Below are 24,591 nucleotides of genomic sequence, written 5' to 3' on the forward strand. Positions count from 1 at the left end.
TTAATCACTTAGTAAGATAGCTTTAAAATTCAAGCAAGAGAACTAAATGAAAGAAATAGAGAAATTCACAATCACGATTGAAATTAGAGGTTACAATCACCTTGGAGAATTCTGACAGTTCCTTACCAAGTTAAACTCACACTTGACCTATGAGTCATTAATTCTACTTCTAGAGATTTAAACACCAAAACTGAAAACTCAGGTTTGTAAAGTACGTTGTATACATATGCTGATGCTTTCTTCATAATAGTTCCAAACTGGACCCAATCTAAAAGTTTATTGATAAGGGTTAAACAGACAGTATATATCCTACAGTGAAATATACTCACTGATAAAAGGAATGTGAAAGGAATTAAGTATTAAAACTGGCAACAATATATCTCAAAATTAGTATGCTAAAGAAACCAGATGCAAAAGAGTACATATATATGAATTGATTTAGATGAAGTTCAAAAAAAGGAAACACTAATCTACATTCATAGTATAAGGAGGACAAAGGAAATTTCTGCCGTAATAGAAAAAAAGGGTACATATTAATTATGGTGGCAGTTATAGTCAAAGCTAAATGCACATTTCATTATATTTAAATGGTGCCTCAATTGAAAAAAAGAAAGAAAGAAAGAAAGAAAACCAGATGTCTAATCACTGCATTGCCTAGTCTGCCTCCACAGATTGTGCTTATCCTTTTGCTGGTATGCTGTGGATATTTCAGTTCTGTATATATGACTAAAGGATCTGAGTGTCACCTTGCCCTGTGTTGTGAAGGATGTATGAGATTTTAAAGACCACAGAAGCTCTGTTTTTATTTTCATTGTGAGTAAATTTAAATTCTAGTGGTCATTACACACTAAAATAAACACAAAGGGATCGCCTCAATATCATCACTTGGATTACAATTGTACTTTCATATCTTCTCTCCTAGCTGTTTTTTTCCCTGCATTTTCAATCGAAATATTTACTCTGTGATATTATTTTAGCAATACAATATTTCATTTATTATTCAAAAGTCCCATTGTGGGGCTGGAGAGTATCCCTCACTTAAGCAGTAGCAGTCCACACATGAGCCCTTCTAAGACTGAGGCAGGAATGGTCTAGATTTTGGATGGAGGCAGCCAACCACAGAGCAGAGACTGGAAAAATGATGGAATGAGAAAACAGCAAAACTAAGTATAGGTACAGCACAGCAAGGGGACTGATTATGCAAAACGTAAGCCAGCAGCAAAAACATCATGCTGCTCCCCTGAAGCCCTCCATGCTCTCCAAGTGTCTCTTATTGCAAAGTCAATGTCCTTATAAGACCTGGCCTGAGGCAATCCCTCCCTCCCTAGGCAGGCCTATGGGTGACCTCCCACTTCAAGCTGTTTGCTTTGCCTAGACCCCTTTCCTGCAATATCCTCCTTAATCTAAAATCTTTCTTAAAGATGACCTTTGATGGCAACTGTCTTTATCTCATCTTTTAGAAGGACAATGACTCATTATTTTCATTATTATTGATGTTACTGTTTATAAAACATTCACATTCACAAACAATACACCTGCATTTTTATTTATTATGCTACCATTTATGGTCTTTTCTTCACTAGAATTTAAGATAAAGGCAATGGATTCTTTTAAATCTTGTTGTTGTTACTGTTGTTGTTGTTAATGTCTCCTCATGTTTCTACAATGCTTTCATAGAGTGGGTACCTAAAATGTTTTTAATAAATGGAGAAAATTTAAAGGGATATTCAACAAACAGTACTCATGAACACTTTGGGAACATTTCATATTGAGAAAATAGTGGTGGTATCTGTATAATGCAAACATTATCTAAAATATCTAAGTGATGTTTTCATCCATTTTGACCCGGAGAAAACAATAATCATCATTGAAGCTGAATGTTTCAGTTATGGTCATCTTAAAAAACAAAAAAAACAAATAAAAAAACAAGACAAAGTAATCTTTTGAGATCCCTCTTGTTTTTCTGTTATCTTCTACAGAAGAATATTGAATAAAAACTGAGCACAGAACACTTCCCCAATCAAACATTTGGGAGAGTTTAGCTCTCCTGCAGTATCATTATAGATAGCATTTGCAAAATTTACTAATTAAGTACATTAAATTCTTACACCTAGTCCTATTCTGTGTTATTCAAATTCTTTGAATGCTGTTAATGCTCTTAGGAAACAGTTTTTTAATCTACTATAACTATAATAAGAGCACATTTGTTTTATTTTGGATATTGTTTACCTTGTGATAAAAAAGAAAAAAAAAGTCTTTAAAGTTGCAAACCTGAGATTAAATCCTGTTCTTTTCTTTACAAGGTGTGTGGCCTTGAGCACTTTATTTAATTATGTGTCTTCAGTTAGGTAAACCTGACTGGGGGTGATGAAAATGGTAATTTTATTATGAGAATTAAATAAGCTTATGTTTGTGATATATAGTGTGCCAAGACAACGTCTGGAAGAAGAAGGAATGGTGACATTACTGATAATACTTAAAATTTATGAAGAACTTATCATATTTCAAACATTCTCATAAGTGCCTCATATGTATTTTCTCACTTATCCCCCGGAACAATCTGGCCAAGTAGGAATTACTATCCACATTTCATATGTGAGAAAAATCAAGAATCCATGGGGTAAGGGGATTGCCCCAAATCACTGTGCTTGGAAGCAAGGAAAAAGAATCTTAAGTGGAGTAGTTTTGTAACCAGGGGTGGGAGGAGTAACCCTATTTCATGCTGAACTTAGTGCCTCACACAGGATTACACTGCTCCCCTCTCCATTTCCTTCAGATTCAAGAAAGCCCTGCATTGACTTGAATTGCAGACATTAAACAAATCATTGCCCCTCCACTCTTTAGTTTTTATTATTTTTTTTTTAAGATGCTGAGAAACTTCATCTTTTCTCCATTTTTCCTTTGTCGCCTTCCCCACGCTGTTGACATTTCACTCCCTTCAGGAGGAGGCTGAGCTTCTGATTTCTAAATTCAGTTCACTTTAGCTCCAAAATAAAGAAACACAACCTTGTGAAAAGTGTGTTTGTGGTTGCTGTGGTTACAGCATCAGTCACACATGCAGGCTGGCATGAAATCCAAGCCAGGGGGCTAGTGATGGGGCCTGAAGAATTAATGCAGGATGAGAATCAAAGGTATACACAGAGAAAAGGACATCTGAAACAGATACATTCTCTGGCTGGTGTGTCCAAGGAATCCCTGAAAGTCCATCCATGCAAGAGCTAAATGGGAGAACACTGCCCAAGTGAACTGACCCTCCTCTGCTGACTGGAAATGTCAAAGGGACATGAAAGTTAAAGGGACATGAAAGTCAACTCTGCTCTGTACTTACAGCAAGCATGGGCTTTTCCTGAAAGCTACGTATAGGTGTTAAAGCAACCCACAACAAAAGAATAATTAAATTCTCCACAGTCAGTCAGAACTTGGCAAAAAATCAAGAAGAAAATAAAGACCAAAAAAACATAGGTGACAGACAGCTTCAGTCCCAAGAAAAAGAGTGACACTAACTGCAAAATATAATAAGCTCTCACTGGATATTAGTCACTATGTGATTATCTATTTATCCATCTATATTTATGATCCTATGTAATCCCCAGACATCTCTTTGAGTGCTTTTATTTCCTACATGATGAGGATTAGGCTTGAAATAGAGAGATTTAAGGTTACTCAGCTATTTAATTTAAAGGCAGCATTTGAACCTCAGTCTATACTATTTCTAAGTCTCCTCTCCCAATTACCATATCTCCTTTTTAAGAAAATATCACTCTGGTTCTTGGACTTTTTTGCCTGAGCCCTCCTCACAGCATCCACACCTACCACCTTAAAAAAGAATATTTCATTCTGCTCTTTTCAGGAATCTGCTGATCATAACCACATATAGTTATGGCCTATTAAGTATATATCACATCCTCCTGTGCCAGAAATGGGAATCCATTTAAACAAGCAGTTGGACTTTATTGTTACTTTATTCCTCTCTACGTCCCCTCCACCCTTTTCCTAAAGCAATAAGGCAAATATCACATTAGTTGTCTTCAGAGTACATGAAAATACCTGAGTTGTTAGAACTTAACAGGGAACAGGCATAAGTTCCTCTTATAAAGTTTCCTCCCTTGTTGATGAATTTTCTTCCTGGAGTAGGGTGGATTTGATTTGGGATTTGAACTGGTGAGAATATAATATTGTGTTGGTTATATGTATGGTAACTACAAATGCATCATTCCATCTAGAAGCTTGGAAGAGTATACTATTGGCCAGGGCATCTGTATATTGTGACTATTCTTGGTAAATGGAGACAACTTACCTGGTAATATGTCATTGCACCTCCTACAAAGTATGAAATACTTTAGAGATGTTTACCATTTTTAGACTTTTATTAGCAAGCCCAGGACTCAACTCATCACTGTCAGCTACTTATTTTTAACTCATCACTGAACTAGATTCCCCAAAAGGAGAGGCTCCTTTACTCAAAGTGAAAGAAAAATGAATGCTAGGTTCTGTTTGATAGAAAGTTAAGGATACCTTTGCAGATGATTCAGGTGACTCCTTCCCTAAACAGATGAAATCAACCAGCAAGGTTCTTTCCTGATAACATGATCTAAACTTTCAGGTTGTGCAAGTTGTATAAAATCCCAAAGAGAAAAATGCTACCCCCTCTTTCTCTGACTTACCCGTGGATATGAGCATTATGTTCTTTTTGTCTGAAACTGGAGATCTTTTACATATTTTGTAATTATTAGCCATTCAAAACAAGATCTTTATATACATACCCCCATTATTACTTTGATGTGCATTCCTAAAATATTACATTCCTTGGCATTAAAATACCATGCTCAATTTTTTTTCCAAAATGGATAAAATCACTTGTATTATATATCTATAAGTTACGTGAAACTTTTAAGTATAAGGGGCCTAATTTTTTATTCTTAATTTACGTATCCCCAGAGTGGGTATTTAATGTATCAATGTGTATTACTTGGTGGATAAATTATTCATTGAAAACTAACGGTTGAAATTGACAGGGAGTTGAAATATCTAATAATCACTTTCAGGAAAGGTATCAAGAAGTAAAGCCCCTCCCAGGATTCTCTAAGGCCCATTGCAATATATTTTTATTGGGGGAAAATTCATATTTGAAATGCCTAAATTAGAGCATGCTGCTTAAAATCTCAAGCATATTGACCCATGACATCTTCTGAGACCCAGATGGGCAGATCATTTCATTTTATAGAGACTCGTGAACAGCTGTCAGCAATAATTTCTAATGGATCCATTTGATTCTGACACATGATATCCTGACCCCATCATCTGGGTCCATCTGTGAGAATGGCAGGAAAATCAAGAAAGGTGGCCAACCCCGGGCCATCAGCAGCCTGGCACAGGTGGGAGGAGAGGATGGGTGGAGTGCAGCTGGCGGCACTCTGTGGCTGCCAGGCCAAGGTATGCTATGGCTGTGGCTTGACCACCTCACAAATCTGCCCTCTGCATTTCCTAACACCCAGGTACAAATAAAATGAAGTTTGGTGAAAGCTATAAAATTAAAAAGAATTAAAAAGGCCTAAAATATATTGGATGGGATTAGGAATTGGAGGATTTTTAAAAAAAGATATTTAAAAAATAATTATGAACATAAAGTACTAAAGCTAAATGCTAATGACAAGTGTTAAAAAAAATTTCCTTCTATTGTTGACAAAATAGAGGTTGTGTGACATTATTTCTTATACATGCAGAAAAACCTCAATCACCTTCTTTTTACCAAAAGGATCACCAGGAAAGTAGAGATTATCTGTTTTGTTCGAGTTACATATTCTAGTATCCAGAACAATGCCTGAAACAGAGCAGCCATTTTCTAAGCCTGTGAAAGTAAATCTCACAGATTTACTTGTTGTTGATGCCTTGTAATGCAAGTTTAAAATTTGTTCTAATTAGTTATACATGACAGTAGAATGCATTTTGATGCATCACACATAAACTGCTCATTCTTCTGGTTTTACACTATGTAGAATTAAACCAGTTGTATAATCATATATGCACATAGGGCAATAATGTCCAGTTCATTCATTATCATTCATTCCTACCCTCTTACCCCCTCTTCTCCCTTTATTCCCCTCTGCCTAATCCAAAGTGCCTCTATTCTTCCCTAGCTCCCACCCACCTTATTGTGAATCAGCATCACTTATCAAAGAAAACATTCGGCCTTTGGTTTTAGGGGGATTGGTTTATTTTATTTAATATGAATCTCTGTAATTATATCCATTTATCTTCTTCTTTAAGGCTGAGTAATATTTCATTGTGTGTATACCACATTTTCTTTATCCATTCATCTGTTGAAGGGCATCTTGGTTGGTCCCTTATTGAACCCAGTGCCTCACGTGTGTGCTAGGCAAACACTCCACCACTGAGATACAACCCCAGCCCTTGAGTTCTTTATCTATCCTGGAGATTAATGTTCTATCTGTGGTACATGTGGTAAAGATTTTTCCCCATTCTGTAGGCTCTCTCTTTAGATTATTGTTTCCTTTGCTGAGAAAAAAAGCTTTGTAGTTCGAGTCCATCTCATTTATTGATATTTTATTTTGCTTCTTGAGCTTTAGGAGTCTTGTTAAGGAAGTCTGTTCCTAAACTGACATAGTGGAGATTTGGGGTTACTTTTTCTTCCATTGTGCTCTGGGTCTCTGTTCTTATGCCTAGGTCCTTGTTCTATTTTGAGTTGAGTTTCATGCAGAGTTAGAGATAGGGGTTTTATTTCATTTTGTTACACATGGATTTCCAGTTTTCCCAGCACCATTTGTTGAGAAGGCTGTCTTTTCTCCAATGTATGTTTTTTGGCACCTTTGTCTAGTATGAGATAATTGTATTTATGTGCATTTGTCTCTGTGTCTTCTATTCTGGACCACTGGTCTACCTATCTGTTTTGGTGCCAATGCCATCCTGTTTTTGTTATTATGAGTCTGTAGCATACTTTAAGGTCTGCTATTTTGATGCCTCCTCCTTCACATTCCTTGCTAAGGATTACTTTGGCTATGCTGACTGGAGAGGAGGTGGGGGAAGGTTGAGACAGAGAGGGTGCAAAGAGAAAAGTAAAGGAGAAAAATGAAGAAAGAAAGGAAAAGGAGAGAGAAAAAATTAAAAGAAAGGAAAGGTCCATACGACTACGAAAAGATGCCTAACAACATTAGCAATTATAGAAATGCAAATTAAAATCACAATGAGGTACCACTTCAGACCCTTTAGGACCCCTATTATAAAATACAAAGAAAAACCCTCAGAAAATACCAAGTACTGGTGATAATATAGAGAACTGTTGTGCACTGCAGATCCCAGTATAAAATGGGACAGCCAATGTGGAGATAACACTTTGGTGCTTCCTCAAAATGTTAAATGTGACCCAGCAATTTGACCCCTAGTTGTACATGCAAAGGAATTGACTGTGGTGACTCACACTGATACTTATACACCTGTTCTCAACATCATTTTCACAGCAGCTGAATGATGGAGACAAATCAAGTGTTTATCAGAAAAAAAAAAAAAAAACAGAAAAATACATGACATAGAGATACAAAGGGAAATTATTCAAACTTAAACATGAAATTCTGAAGTATGCTACACTATCCCTGAACCTTGAAATATGGAACTGAAATAAAATAAATCAAACACAAAATAACACATATTGTTTGATTCCAATTACATAAGGAACCCAGAATAAGAGAGAGGAGAAAGAGATTGAGTAGAGGTGGGGGTGGGGGAATGGAGTGTCTTTGTTGAATGGGTGCAATTTCCATTTGAGAAGATGAAAAGTGTTCTGGAAGCAAGCAGTGGTGACACCATGCATCCTTGTTAGTGTAATTCACGCCCCTGGACTATGAAACAAAGTATGGATAAAATGGTCCCTTTCAGGCTGGTGTGCGCTTTACCACAATAATCAGTTCAAAAATGGAGCTCATAGTCCAGGTTGACAAACAAAAGAAAGGAAAAGAAAACGTAGTGAACAGGGCTTGGCTGCCGACCCAGTCTCTTCCTTTTCTCAAGTCTCCACTTTTCCACAGGAAGATAAATGGAAATGAGGATAATGTCATCCAAAGTGCCACAATGATGAAGAGATTCGTGATGCAGGGCTAAGACAATCAGATCATGGAATTGCTCTAATTATGTTAAAATTTAGATTTTTTTTTTGTTCATATTTTAAGAGGCAAATCTCTACTGTGGCCTTCCTGTGAGTGAGGAAGAACATGCCTAAGGTGCTCCTGACAAGTGCTTTCTACCTATGCCCAAGGCATCCTGAATGTTCAGGAGAAGAGTGCAGTTGAATAAGGAAAACCCTAGAATCCAAGGCAGCTGGTGTTTTTCACTGAATGACACTTGAATCCTGCCCTACCTCTGGTCTTGTTTAAACTATTTTGAGATGTTTTTCACCAAAATAATTCTGTCAGAAAGCAGAAATATATATGAGGATTTTAGTCTTGCTTACTTTATTCATGAAAGAAACACGTTTGGAAAAAATCAGATCTTCACAAAAATGTCTTCTCATACAATAAATCCATAATCCAATGAGCCCTGAATGGCCCTTTTATTGCAGAGAACTTTTATAACCCTATGTAAAGAAACAAAGTAATTTATAAAATGGGACAGGATGATCACAGAATTGCTTCACAGCAACTCCACGTTCACATGCTGAACATTTTCATCATTAACCAGGTTATTTCCTATCAAAATAAAGTGTGTTTTGTTTCCTATTTACCCTAACAATCAAATTTGATTGATCTCCTGTAGTGTTAGCAAAGGAATTCAAATTACAAATGATAAGATGTCCCAGGTTTTCTTGGAAATACCAATTAGATGGTGTCTGAATGATCTCTCCAAATGTATGCATGCAGTATTGCAACAAACAGAACCAGCTGTCTTCTTTAATAATAAAGTGAAACAATGAAAAAGCAGAGCTAGAGAGCCAGCATAAAGCTTCCTCATCTGTGAGCCTCTGTCTTTTTTGTAGTTTCTACCTGGAACATAATATTTTCATTTCCCAACTTGCAATACACAAAGAATAACACTGACTTAATAATACATCTGTACTACAATATACATGCATACACATACACAAATGCATACATCTCATACATTGCATACATACCTAAAATAGACCTCCTCTCTTCTAGACCTATTCTAAAAGAATTTTCAAGCAAGAGGTTTGATGAGGAGAAAAAAATCCAGGAGGTCATAAAACTTATCCATCTGAAGGATACTTGGGAAACATGATTTTCTATTACCAAGAGAAAACACATCTTCCCTTGTAGAGGGAGATCCCCAATGTAAACCTCACATTTTTTCTATAATGATATAAAAATAGTATTGTCCTTACCTGTAAGTAAAATAAGATATTTTATACTCGAAACCACTTTAAAAGCCTGGTAGGGTCCTGCTAGTCCAAAATTACTTTCTTGATCACCCATTGCTGCATAAACTACCTAGGGAAGGATTCAAATTTCTAATCACCAATAACAGAACACTCAAAACTCAAGCAGAGCCCTACGAGAGGAGTCATGTCATAACATTACTGAAATTTCCTTACAGAAAAAAACTTGGAACCAAAATACTTCCTGAGAATTTGTTTTCATGGTGAGGGGCTTGGTACAAGATAGCATTGCAGTTCACAACCCTCAATTAAGATTTGACTTTGGCCCCTTCTGAGCTTGCGACCTTGGAAGTCATTTAATCTTTTTGAGCCCTGCCGGGTTGCTGCCAGTATTGCATTAAATGTAAAATACCTAGCAGAATCTGTAGGACCCAACAGTCAATAATTACTCAGAGAAAACAGCAGGACTTTGAGGACCTGACAGGAAGAAAGGGCACAATGCTGGGGGAAGAGAAGCGTAGAAGTAAAGTTTGTCTGATTAAATCTCACCCAGTTTCACTGTCACACTATGATAATGACCTTTACTGCCAACATCATTTTAATTTTTAATTGCCCAAATCAGGGATTTGCTGTGATGGACCCTGCTAGGTGCTGTTGGATGGAAATGTTATTCAGAGACAGCAATGGACCCATGAGTTTCTGTTGCTAAGTGGTCATTCAAGAGTTGATGAGAAGGTGTCAATGGCTGAACAGAGTTCAAGGAGTGCAGCACACTCTAATCCATTATCAATTCAAAGTGTTTCAAGGTATATATATATACTCACTACTGACTCTAAAAATAAAATTAAAGTTAAGAAAAAGAAGCAAAAAAATGGAACAAAAGAGAAAAAATGGTTTCTAAAACTGTTACTTGGGCATTAGATAATAGCAGAGTGATTAAAGCTTTGGATGTTGTAGTCAGATAGATGGGAACCAAGCTATCTTTTAATCTTAAGAAATTGGTGAACCTCAATTTCATAGATCTCATCTGTAAAATGGAAGCCACTGTCATGTGGGGTCACTGTGGAAATCCAATGGATAAATAATGTTGCACATGGACAGACACATAAAAAGCCTTAGTAACTGTTATTTTTATTCTCATTTGCATGTCAGTACTAAATAATAAAGATAAGCATAAATATAAAGAAATTTACTAATCCCCAGCTAGGAACAAAAATTACCCACCATTCTGCTTGAATCTTGAATCTTTTCTGTGCAGTATTTATTAATGAAAGGTTAACTCAATCCCATATGTTTTCATTTTTATAACTAATTTAAAGCAAATATTTGAACACTTCAATTCTTCATATTAACTTTGAAAAATGAAATATTCTCCCATGGTGGCATTTTATTTGTAAAAATACACAAAGGGAATGCATTTAAAATTAACATTCTAAGACCCTGTTTCCACTTGCAGAATAGCTTGACAATTACCATTGTTTGAGAAACATGATTATTCCCAAGTTGCTCATACATTTAAACAGATACCACTGCCATAAAATCAGAGAACATCTTCAGTCAAGGGTATGAAGATAAAAGATCCCTCTTGGGAGAAACGATTATTGCGTTATGTTCCTGGCTATAAAAGGGTATGCTTTAACCTTAAGAAAACAACTCCTGAAACCTATTTACTAACTGCAATAAAAGATAAGAAACTCCAATTTACCTAGAAAGATAGAAAACAAACAGAAAAAGGAAAAAAAATATTCTGGCCATTATTGTCAGAAACTACCTATAGAGTGAGAAATGAAAAGAACAGTTAGAATATTTAACAAAAAAACAGTTTGGACAGTTAAAGAAAGCATCCAAATCAGAACTACTGTCTTCTTTTAGTTAGCCTTCCCTTGTTTTTATAAAAATTATAAATGATCTTTGCAAATATTTGAAATGTTCAGAGTTAAGAAACAAGTTTAAAAATTATGTATGATTTCACAATACTTTTATACTCTAAACATTTTGAATATTATACCAGGCATTTCTCTGTATGTGACTATGTGCATAAAATTCTAAACAAAGACATACACCATATATGTTTTATAATCAGTGGTATTTTATGTTGTGTATTGATTTATTTGGGTACTAGAGATAGAACCCAGGGGCACTTTACCACTGAGTTACCACCCCAGTCCTTTTTATGTTTTTCCTTTAAGACAGGGTCTTGCTAAATTGTTGAGGCTGGCCTTGACCTTGAGATCCTCATGCCTCAAGGCACTGGGATTACAGGCATGTGCCACCATGCCTGGCACAGGGCTACTATTTAGTCATCATAGATAAGTATGTAGGTCAATAAATAGAGTTCATGTTATAATTTTAAATGATGAAATCATATTCCCCTGTATTTATATTCTCTAATTCATTTATAAATTTACTACTAAGGAAATGTGGCTCACTTTCAATTACTTGATATTAGAAGCTATATTAGTTAAACATGTGCATTTCTCTTTGTTTTTTTTTTTTATTGGTTGTTCACAACATTACAAAGCTCATGACATATCATATTTCATACATTAGATTGAAGTGGGTTATGAACTCCCAATTTTACCCCAAAGTGCATTTCTCTTTGTATACGTGTAATTATGTCCTTGAGTCAAGAGCCAGAATTCTCTAAGGAAAGTAGAATTGTTGGGAAAAAAATGTGGTTACCTAGAGTCTAATCCCAGGCTTTGGTTTTGTTCATTCCCAGCATTTCTGTCTCTATTTGTGGAGGTGAAATTTAGAAAGTTGAGGATGATTGCTAAAGCTTTGTTCCGCAGAATAATTAAAAGTCTATAAATATAGGGCCCTAAAAAATAACTTGAAAATGACCAATAAATAAAACAATGAAATGTGAAAACATAAACTCACCTTCACAGTTATCCAAGAGGCCTCAGAGGAGGTGGATCATAGTCTCATTCCATATAATGACAATTTAATGAAACATATAGGATCTAGTTTTATGATCATTTTTTTAAAGGGAAAGCCAGCACACAGAGATTGGCTGTCTCCTAAACTATGTAGCCAGACAATATAAAAGTCTTTGGCCAAAGCCTGATTTCAAGTCCCTATCTATCTAGTCACCAATAAAACTGCTGATTTAAGACAAAAAATGAGATGCTAAACTCAAGTCAACTCCATCACAGGTCTAGGGGCATGGATGAACTTTCTAGAAAATGATGAAATCCAAATAGAAAACAAAAAGAATAATTACAGAAATCCAATGTGTGCATGTTATATTTATCAATGAAAACCCATGCCAAATGTGACTCTGGGCATATAAAATAGTTGAAAACATTATTATTTATACATATATACATATAATATCTTGGTCACTGGGTAAAGGAATATGTAATTGGTAATTCATTTCAAATAAATAAATATGAACATACTTTTAGTTAAAATTTTCCACCTGTGGAAAACATCTTAAATACAAATAAATGTTTGTGAAAAATGTTTATAATTATAAAATGGAAAACAATACAAATTGTTAAAATGGGCCATTGACTAAATAAAATACTCACAATGTTGATCAAGTTGGACCCAGAAACTATAAAAATAAAAGAACTTTATCTGAGATCTTAGTAATTGCAACTTGGGAGATGGATTCAGATAGTTCTAAATCAGTTTTCCAAAGGAGGCAGAGATAGTAAGAATTTACCAAGCCAAGTAATGCTGATTTATTACAAAGCAGTAAAAATTTCCTTGTAGGAGACCTCTATTGAAAGTTGAGAATGAATGGGGACTACATGATAGGGGTTAGTGACTAGTAGAAGACGAAGAATAGAATGTATATGCATAGTAAAAATGACTATAAAACATGAATCTGATAATCTCTTGGCATATATGGAGGAGTATTTGGATACAAGGCAACCATCTGATAATTCCAATGGTCAGTCCAAGGGAGAAGTTATCAATAACAGCCTTAGATATGCATAAGTCCTGCTTCCTTAATCACCTCCCGACTTCAGATTCAAAAGCCCTTTCAATGTGGCTCTCAATGTGACTTTCATTTCAAAAAAAAAATATTCCCCATTCAAAACCAAATTTCAAAATACTTAAAAGTCTTAGTTATTATTTGATAGGAGATTTTTAAACAATCTTAGAGGAAGTATGCTTTTGCAAAACATGGATAAACCTAAATAAGGCAAACATGTTTGCAAACAGAAAATACGTACATTATTGAAGTTATTTTAATCATTTTCTTCATTTTCCAAATTTCTGCAACATATTTATGAAATTACATCCTGGAAAATAATGAATCTTACAGCTTCATTGTCAGGAGTGATGGTTGGGGAGCAATGTTATTTTGTCTAATAGAGCCATGTGCTATAGATTTAACATAGTCACTGTATCTCAGTTGATAAATCAAAACTTAAGTGTGTTCAACTCTAAGTCAGGATCAAAGAAGATGCCAATCTTGGTCTATTCCTCTAGCTATAGATAATGAATATTTCAAAGGATGCACCATTTCTGGTATCTTTGTATCTAGCAATGACATCAAACAGAATTGTTTAATGCAAAGTGGATGCCATATACCCTTTAAGATATTAGCTTCACTGAGAACAACTAAAGGCCATGGAAGGGAAGAGAGCTTGGTCCATGCATAAATTCCCTAACTGACAGTCTCTCAAAACACAATTATTCTCTGATTATTCTATTCTGCTACATAAATCCCTCTGAAGTGTCTCCCTCAATCATCCTCTTGATGCAGCTGGAGAGTCCTTAAGTTATCTCTCTTCTAATTGTTATCAGGCGTTCTATGTCCTAAAAATAATCGTATTTGTCGTTTGGTTCTTATAACTACAGTTTTGGTTTGGCCCTGTGTTGTATCTTTAGGAGTTCAATAATATTACAGTCTAAATCCTTATATTATCTATTGCTTTATATGATATTTACTTACTGTTAAATTTTATACTAACTAATCTTGACTCTTTTAGGATACATTCCCATGAAGATCAGCATTATTTGTGTAACAATTTTTTTAGGAGACAGAATATAGTTCTCATCATTCCCCTGACTCACCAATCCATTCTACACCTCTATATCCTTCCTCCCCCTCCCTAAATAACCTTGCCAACTAAGCATGCTGAAACAGGAAACCCTCACAATGCACTCACTGCTTGAGAGCACCCTGAGGAAATCTATGTCCTCTCACCCATAAGGCACGTACCAAGGGCAGTCATGTTCAGAAGGATTAAGAATAAGTGCATATTAAAAAGTGCACTTAACAAGAATAAGACCAACAATGAGACATTTAGTCATTATTCCAGTTTGGTGGTACATTTTAAAGTCAGAGTGTGTTTACAGAAATATTAGGGAAACGTGTTTTACCCTAATATAGCGATCATGTCTAAGTAGAATTTCTTGGGATATGTAATGGGTAATTTGAATTGTCAACTTGATTGGATTAGAGATGCAGAGGATTAACAGAATTATGGGTGTGCCAATGAGGGTGTGTCTAGGAACAATTGGCATATGGGATAGCCCACTGAAATGGAGACCCTCCCTAAGCATGGGCACCACCAACAAATAGGATGATAACTTGGATGAAATAAAATTTGGAAGAACAAGAAAGCAGCAGCAGCTGCAAGCTTGATTCTTCTTGAATGGATTCTTGATTTCTTTTGTGATCCTCTGAGGATATGGGACTTTTGCTTCTCACTCTTTCAAAGCAGACTCTGCTAGTGATTCCGCAGAAGCCTTTGGTCTTGGACTAGGGTCTCACCTTGATCCCTCTTATCCTGGGGCTCCAGCCTTTTGGACTGTGTGGTAATGGTTCTTCTGACTCTCCAGCCTGCACAAGGCCATTGTGAACTATCCAGCTTCTGCTTCCATGAGCCAATCTAATAAATCCCCTTTCCATAATTATACTTCATGTTCATTCTGTACCTCTACAGAACCCTAATACAGGATAGGTTGAACATTGAAATTACTACCTCCAGTTTCCTTTCTGATTCACCACAAGAATATCCCTATGTACAACAGAAGATGGGCCTAAGAGTAATTTTAAAAGGCAGGAGACTGATCTCAAAGATCCTGATAAAGGAAATTACAATTGTTCACTATTGAGAACTAACTGCAACAAAATGGAATAAATTATCTCAATTATAAAAACATTCAGTCTGAAGCAGGAGACCTAAGAGTGCCCTCAATTGTGTTCATTTGTCTTAAGGTACAGGACAAGTACCTCTACTCAGGCATCAGACACTTGAGTGAGCAAGTCTTGAAATTAGAGACCCCATCCAGTAAGGCCATCCTTCTGCCGCAAAGTGGAGCTGAATTGAAGCATGCCCATATTGCCCACAGCAGACAAAGTAAATGCTGTTTTCAGTGACTTAGGGTTTCTTAAACATTCTATGTAACTGAACCATAGTGGTGTGTACAATGAGTTGGATGTTTGAATTCATGAATTTCAAGAATCACCCCAAGTCATAGATTTGAGACTTTTCTTTTTGTAAAAAGTGGATTTCTGCCTTTTTATATATATATAAAGGACACAAAGAACTACTATCTTGTGCTAAATATATTCACAAAAGACAAATTCTGTTTCCTAACAATCTTGACTTTGGAAAGAGCCTCAAGGCCTCTAGTGCCTATATCACTTAGCACTTGCAATGTATGAGTCACAATATGATACCAGAATTAAGAAAGAAAGAGAGCCAGGTGTGGTGATGCAAGCCTATAATCCCAGTAGCTCAGAAGGCTGAGGCAGGAGGATTGCAAGTTCAAAGCCAGCTTCAGCAAAAGCAAGGGTGAAATCCTGTCTCTCAATAAAATACAAGATAGGGCTGGGGATGTGGCTCAGTGGTTGAGTACCCCTGAGTTCAATCCTCAGCACCAAAAAAGAAACAAAAAAGACTGGTCACTTGCTTCCCCAGATTAATGCGCAATCATCAGTAGACATATAACCTGTCAGAGATACTTCCTCACCAGAAACAAAGGGATAGTGGTACCTTTGCCTGGCTTTCCTTCTAGCTTTATTTTCCAAGTACATTTCCATATCTAGCAAATATAAAATTCAAAGCTTACATCTACACATGATTTTTTTGCTTTAATTAACTCAGTGATGTGTGATTATTACTTATTAAAATTATTTTCATACTTCCAAACATTCTAGAAGCAATAGGAAAAATTCCTGATCACAAGTAATTGAGAACACATTTCCTACTTAAGAAATGTTGACTCCGGGGCCTATAGTACCTGAAGTTGACACACAAAAATGTATGCATTTTCAAATAGTAAAAAATCTCCTGAAAAAGCCCATCTTCCTTATCTGCTGAGTTTTGTTGTTGACTTATGTCCTGGTGTTCCCTTATGATATCTGAAAAAATACTTATGAAAGCCATCTGGAATAAGATAGAGAGAAAAAACTGGCAGTGTAATGGATGACATGTCAGAGCCACACTGGGATTAACAAACCCACTCATTAAGAGCGGGAGGAAAGAGGTTTTCCTAAAGGAAATTACAATTGTTCACTATCAGGCATTATGGAGTCATAGAACCCACTGTCAGAACAGGTGAAGCTTCATCTTTGGCATAAGTGAGTCACAGACCTGGGCCCTTGGTATATTCCTTATGGGAAGAAGTTGAGCCTAATGGACTGAGGGGCCTGTGCTGGCTGGTGACTCACTCTGTCACCTTGGACAAATTACTCATGTCTCCAGAATACTGGAATTATTGGTAAAAGTACATAATTTTAGCTACCAACTTACCCAGAGGGCACAGTTTTATTGACAAAAGATAATGAAATATTGATAAGTTAAACTTCATCATGTACTTGTTTTGAAAAATAAAGAAAAAAATTTCAAATTCATAATGTGTCTATGGATGGTTCCAGGCATATTCTAGCCATCCTTGATGTTTGACTCCTATAGGGAGACAGTAGAGTTTTGTGTTAACCATAAGGCTGGGGTGCGACTGCTCTGTTTGGATCTAAAGTATGTCAGTATTGCCATCCAGTCTTGGGGTGTTAATTAGCTCCAATTGTCTTCTGTTTCTTCGACTAGTAAGTGTGGTTTATTTTGTAAAAAATCTCATAGACTTGCAGCAGCAAATGAGATAATTGATATAAAATGAAAACAGATAATCAATTACAATCATTTATTGACTATCATTTCATAATTTCATATAATTATGACCGTATAATCTATGCAATAAGTCTATCCTCTCCTCCTTTTACACTTACCCTTTAAAATTGTATAACTACATATAGAAATATTATAGAAGATGCAAATAATCAATAACCAATAATGTATGATTTGGAATTACCCAAAACCTGGTTTTATTTTTCTGGTTTTTGGCAGCTCATTCTTTTGACATCTTAGCTACATACTCCTCCACAGCTTTCTAGCTCCATAAGCCCAGAGTGCACCTGTGACACACAGTAACTAATGATTATTCAGGATCAAACCTAAATTCCATTCCATCATTGATCCAATTGCCCATTGTGTAAAGGAAGTAAATCATAAACCAGTACAGAACTGAACCATGGAATGTTTAGGGAAAGTGAAGATAGAGGACAACCCAGCTCAGTCTTGTGACTATTAACACATCCTTACTCGGAGGTGGGAAGCTCAAATACCCACAGAAACCGAAAAGATGGTGTGTTAGATTGACCTTACAGAGATGCCAGAAACAAGATCCAGAGTAGCACCCACCTAAAAGAAATGCCTTTTAAAATAACCTCAGCTACATCAAAGTCTATGAGTCATCTGCCTGCTTCCCATTTCCAGGTGGTAACTAGGAAGGTCATACAGCAGCGATGTAGCCCAGCTGAAATGCCAGCCCCTTTGCCTCCCTTCCTTCCTTAGTTCTTTCTAGATCCCCACAGCTGGGACCAATGATTTATACATAAATAGGCTCAAAAGTGCACCACATTTGAGACCCATCTTGAATTAAAGGAAGAAAAGACTTCAGTGTCTCTAGTTTTTCTTCTTTCATTCTTCCCCCAATACAGTGAAACTTGAGTAAGTTTCTGCCTTCTTCCAATTTGGTAGACCATCAATGCAGGACCCAGGGCTGACCCCTGGACACCTCTCTGCCCTTCCAGTCATAATCTTTGTTACTCAGACCCTGCCATTAGTGCCCTTCGGTTCCCCACATCTTCCACAGTGTCCCAGTCTTTCCCAAGTTCTATAACTAAACTCTTAAACCATGCCCTGAAATATTTTTCACTGAACCTGGCCCATTAACCCTGTTTCTCAAATAGATCTTTTTAACTTTAGAGATGTCACACAAACATTGCCCTCAAAATGTATTCAAAGCTTCCCTCCTGCGCCCCTGACTCAAATAAGAAGATTTGGAGTAAGCTTTCCTCTTAAAAAAAAAAAAAATCTCTAAGCCAATAGTCTCCATAGACTGTATGAAACATTTCTCTAGAGTCTTATTATATATGCAAATATGCCCTAATACTCTTATTTAAAGTTTTGATTAATGAATAATAATGCATGTTTTGGTGTGTTTTTAATTCCACTAGGCAAAGCTGAAGGTAATTTTGGCTGTTATTTTCTGCCACTTAATTTTTCTTGGGCATATATATGCTTCTTTCTCAGAACACTAAATACTGCCAAAAATTCAAGAGGAAGAAAAAAATAAATAGTCTTGCCCTCACACATCACCTGTGGAATTGTTATAATCCAGTCAAGGACAACAATGTGAGCAGTCATGAATAAGCACAAGATAGAACATAGTAGGACTAGCACTGTGATTTCCTCTTGGACGAAGCAGGCTCTGGAGCTTCTTACCTTCACAATAACCTGGCAAGCTAGTATCATCTCAGCATTATAGAGTTAGAAACTGAGATCCAGAAATCTTGGCCCATGCTCAGACAACCAGCACAGTGGCAAGATCTGTAATGTCTGACTCCAAAGCTGGCACAATTTGTAAGTCAGTGAATAGATGCTTCACTTTGGATTAACATTTAAATTTTTTTCCCCAAGAGGGTAGTTAAGTGTTTTTGTTTTTAGATAGACATGACAGTAGGGTGTATTTTGACATACTATACATACATGGGGTGGAACTCATTACCATTTTATCCCATTCTTGTGGTTGAACACAATGTGGAGTTACACTGGTCATATATAAGCATTTTGAAGATATTTCAGTATTGGTCTCCATGTTCAGGGACTCTGATAAAGAGGTGGCATTTGTCATGTTTAAGGAGTGATAGGTAATTATAATGGGTAATCAAGGTGAAGAATCACAACATTGAACAGCATAATCCTGTATGATTCAAATTTTAAGAGGAGAGCATTTCAGAAGAAAGTGTGTTCAGAAGGTGGCATTTTAAAGCAAGCAAGAAGGAATGAGACCATTTGCCTCTAAATCTGGTATTGCTACCCAGGAAAACTTAACTTTGACTCAACTTGCTTCAAAGTCACTGAGTTCCATCTGTCTGCATTAGATTCTGTTACATAAAATAAAATGGATAACAGTAACACATGTAATAGTACACATTTCAGTGTACTCTAGACTGTCCTACATAATATCTAATTTGAGATTTACAACAACTAGGGAAACAAAGAGGGAGGGATGTATGAGAGGTAGTGAAGACGATCATTTACCAATTATAAAGCAGACCCACAGTGGTTATATAATGTATAGATGTCACACAGCTAGTGAAGTATCTAGTATAATTTCATTAGGCAACTCTGACTTGGTTGTTTCATATCCTTATAACTTTGAGTCACTGAATCTTCTCACAAATTGATGTTTGATCAATAATTCAAAGAACAGGGCAAAGGGTAAAGGTATATTTAAATTCATCACTTCCCTGAGAGGCACTAACAAAATGCATATGACAGGTGCAGTGCAACTCACATTATCTTTGTGTGTATGTGGTTTTGGGGGATGGGACCCAGCATGCCCCCAAGGGCTCCACCACTGAGCCACACCTCTAGCCCTCTCATTATCTTAAATAATCATCCAATGAATTTAGATTAGATACCTATGTCCATTAGCATTTGGTGAGATGTAGATGAAACCATTTCTTCCCAAGCTACTTTTTTAGAATGCTGCTATGTATTTCCTCCCAAAAGTTAATACAAGCACATTTTAGGTCCCAAGCAGGTGACTACATCAGAAGAAGAGTTTATTTCAGTAAAGGAAAAGCATCAAATTAGCCTATTGGCTCCACAAAACTACAGTTTGGGGTCTGTTTACAACATATCACTTCAAAGTAAAAAAAAAAAAAAAAAAAAACAGGAATTAAAGAGAGTTTTATACATGTACTTACAGAGTAGAGGGAAGAGCCCAAATGACTGCAGTAGAATTTGCGGATGAGCTGAGATCCTGAGATCTAAGGTCTTATTTCCTAGAGTAGCATGATCTTCTGTAGTGAAGGAAAGATTGCTGTCATCAGTCTCTGTTGAGAGCCACAGCCAAAGGGGCCCCAACAAACTTCCAGCTGCCGGCTGATGATTGGCTCACAGTGGCCCCAGCAACATCTAGCTGATTGGCTCCTCTGCGGTGATGTTCATTGGGCTGTTTCCCTGCCCTTCAGACTACGGAACTGCTCATTGGGGGACTTCTTTGGCTCCGCCCACGCAACCTAGCCAATCGGCCTCAAGAGCAGGAGGATTGTGGGAGGTGGAGGTTGGTGTGGGTGAGAGGCTTGTGGAAGCCGGTGGTGGCAGTTGGGCTCTGAGGGTTTTTTCCTTTGGAGCTGTTTTGCTTGGCGTTTGTAGTTCTAAAAATAAAGTTAGTTTCTTTTGACAAGTGGCTCCTGAATTGTGCCCAGCCAGACTGCGGCAAGTCTCCCTTTTAGAATACTAAAGAATGGCAGAACTAACTGGACTCTAGAATCAGTTCTCATCTGTGTGCAGTAGCAGGAGAAATCAGAAAAATTTCCTTCTTATTTTATTAGTAATTTAACATTTCTAGAAAGTGACAATTTTAGGTGAAACACTAAAAAAAAAAAAAAAAATCCCAAAAGAAAAATGATTAGGTGAAGGAGAAAAGGATGAACAGATCCCCACCTTGAAGGCAGACCCACCTCCATGTCTCCTTAGTGCCAACATCTCCACTTGGTCTGCCACCCCCTAGTAGGTTGATCAGGTTCCTTTACACAGCCATCTCAAGACAGCAAAGAGGTACAGGGCCTTTTGAGGTTCAGTCTTTGGAATTCATGTGATGTCACTTCTGCCAAAATTTCTCCATCAAAGCAAGCCATAGCATCACTTCTTAATGCAATATGTCCAAATTCATAGAGAAATGACAAGTTCATGTAGAAATGTCTTACCTCTCATGAACACCTACCATTTTCCCCATTGATCACAGTCTTGGTTTAGTCAGAAGATGACAAATTGTCCCTTCTTCCTTTACTGTACTATGTGCTTACTTCCTAAAGCTGAACCCCTGCCTCCACTTGATAATCCTACCTGACAGGTCCTTAGATGAAAAAGGACTATGTGAAACATCAACTGAAATTATTTCAAAGCAAACAAATGATGTCCTCAATCTATTGAATGAGAATTAACCAGGACAATTCCAAAATCATTCTCTGAGGTTCAGAAACTCAACTCTATGAACATAACAACTCAACTTCAAAGCAGCACAGATAAAAATAACTAGGTAAATTATGAGGGTGCCTTGTATCAGGGTTCAAGTATGGAAGTAGTTCCAGTTTATTATAGGAATGAGGGATGTACAATAAGCATTGGCCATTATCTAACTGTAGGAGGAGCTGGAGGTATGAAAAAGGAGTATTTTGATAGCTCAGGAAAAATATTTCAATACATGGATAAATTGAAACCTGCAGGGAGCTGTGAGAAGTCATGCACACCTAGGAGGAAAAATGTCGTGGTGCTGGGACTCAGAGCTAGCACAGGAAGAAAACGCCTCCATGAGGCTCATACCTTGTCAATCTGTAGTCATCCATCATCCTACCAGCTTAGAGTGGCTGCTGGTCAGCAGGGACAGCAGGCAGGAATAAAGGATGGGAATGGAAAGAAGGTAAAAAATAAAAGGTCAATAAACACAACATCTGCTTGTCACCTCTCTAGTTCTAATGGCCACCTCAAAGGAATGTCTTGTTTCACTTTTGCTTTCAAATCTCACCTAACTTTCTCGTTTGCTCATCATGACTCCAACACAATACAGGGAGATGGGTTCAGAAAAATGTAAAGCATCATCAGCACCACATAATCATGCACACATTTTTTCTAAATCAATTTTCTGTAATATCATTTTTTATAATAAATAGAAGTTAAATATTTGTATCCAGAAAAAAAATATTTAAATGAAAGGAACAATGTTTTTTTTTTACAGAACAACTCATATTTCTGATGGTTATTGATTCCATGTTTGTTCATTTGATATTGTCTTTAAGTTGTACCTATTTTCTCCTCTCTCCTCAATAGATGACCAGGTTTTCTTATCAGAGTGGCTGTGAGAGGTAATTTTTTTCTTTTTTAAAAATTTTTTAATTCTAATTTGTCATATATGAGAGCACAATGTGTTACAATTCATATTACACATACAGAGCACAATTTTTATATCTCTGGTTGTATGTAAAGTATATTCACACCATTTGTGTCTTCAGACATGTACTTGGGGTAATGATGTTCATCTCATTCCACCATCTTTTCTACTCCCATCCTCCCTCCCTTCCCCTACTATCCCTTTTCCCTATCTAGAGTTCCTCTAATCCTCCCATGCTCCCCTTCCCAACCCCATGGTGAATCAGCCTCCTTATATCAGAGAAAACATTCGGCATTTGTTTCCTTGGGATTGGCTAACTTCACTTAGCATTGTATTGTGAGAGGTAATTTAATGTCAACTTGGCTGGGCCATGGAGTCCAGATTTTTGGTCAAATATGAATCTAGGTGTTCCCATGAAGGTATATTTTTGATGAGACTATTAAATACATGAATTCTAAGTAAAGCAGATACTCTACAATGTGATTGAGCCTTTTCCAATGAGTTGAAGGCATTAATAAAACATACTGACCTTCCCTGGGCAGAAGGAACCTGTCAGCAGACTGCATTTGGATCTGAACTCTGACTCCTTCCTGGATCTCCAGCCTCCCTGACTGCCCTACAGATTTTGGACTTACCATGCCTCCATAATGGCATGAGCCATTTCTTCAAAATAAATATCATATATTGTTGAGAGCCACAGCCAAAGGGGCCCCAGCAAACTTCCAGCTGCCAGCAAACTTCCAGCTGCCGGCTGATGATTGGCTCACAGTGGCCCCAGCAACATCTAGCTGATTGGCTCCTCTGCGGTGATGTTCATTGGGCTGTTTCCCTGCCCTTCAAGCTGCCAGCTGATGATTGGCTCACAGTGGCCCCAGCAACATCTAGCTGATTGGCTTCTCTGCGGTCATGTTCATTGGGCTGTTTCCCTGCCCTTCAGACTGCCAGCTGATGATTGGCTCACAGTGGCCCCAGCAACATCTAGCTGATTGGCTCCTCTGCAGTCATGTTCATTGGGCTGTTTCCCTGCCCTTCAGACTACGGAACTGCTCATTGGGGGACTTCTTTGGCTCCGCCCACGCGACCTAGCCAATCGGCCTCAAGAGCAGGAGGATGGTGGGAGGTGGTGGTTGGTGTGTGGGAGAGGCGTGTGGAAGCCGGTGGTGGCAGTTGGGCTCTGAGGGTTTTTCCTGAGGAGCTGTTTTGTTTGGCGTTTGTAGTTTTAAAAATAAAGTTTGTTTCTTTTGACAAGTGGCTCCTGAATTGTGCCCAGCCAGACTGCGGCAATATATAATTATACACTTATTGTGTTACCTCTGCTTCTTTAGAGAATGGTGACTTTGTAGACCTTTGGTTTGTTATTCAAAACTGTCTGTGAATCACTGCCACTCATTCCATACTCTGACAATCAACTTTTAGCTTTGGATGTGATAAAAAACTAGATCTGAGTTATCTAATAGGGTAAGCACTAGTTTTGTGCTACTCTTTAAATATAAATAATTTTAAGGTAATAAACTTAGAAATTTGCTCACACTAGCCATACATTAAGGGACTGATAGTCATTTGTGATTAGTGGATAGAATATTAGAGAGCACAGCTTACAGCACATTTACCTTTCTGTAGGATGCACTATTTGACACTGCTACAATTTATGAGTCAATTTCTCTCCACTAAGAAGATGATTTCCCTTCTATATAAAAATTAAAGGTGACCAGGATCCAGATTGAACAATTTTGATACTATGATCACCTAAATCTCAGATAAGTAATTACTCAAAAAAGGCATAGTGGCACATAACTGTAATCCCAATGAATAGG

The sequence above is a fragment of the Urocitellus parryii genome, chromosome 5 (assembly GCF_045843805.1).
Source record: "Urocitellus parryii isolate mUroPar1 chromosome 5, mUroPar1.hap1, whole genome shotgun sequence".
NCBI lineage: Eukaryota > Metazoa > Chordata > Mammalia > Rodentia > Sciuridae > Urocitellus > Urocitellus parryii.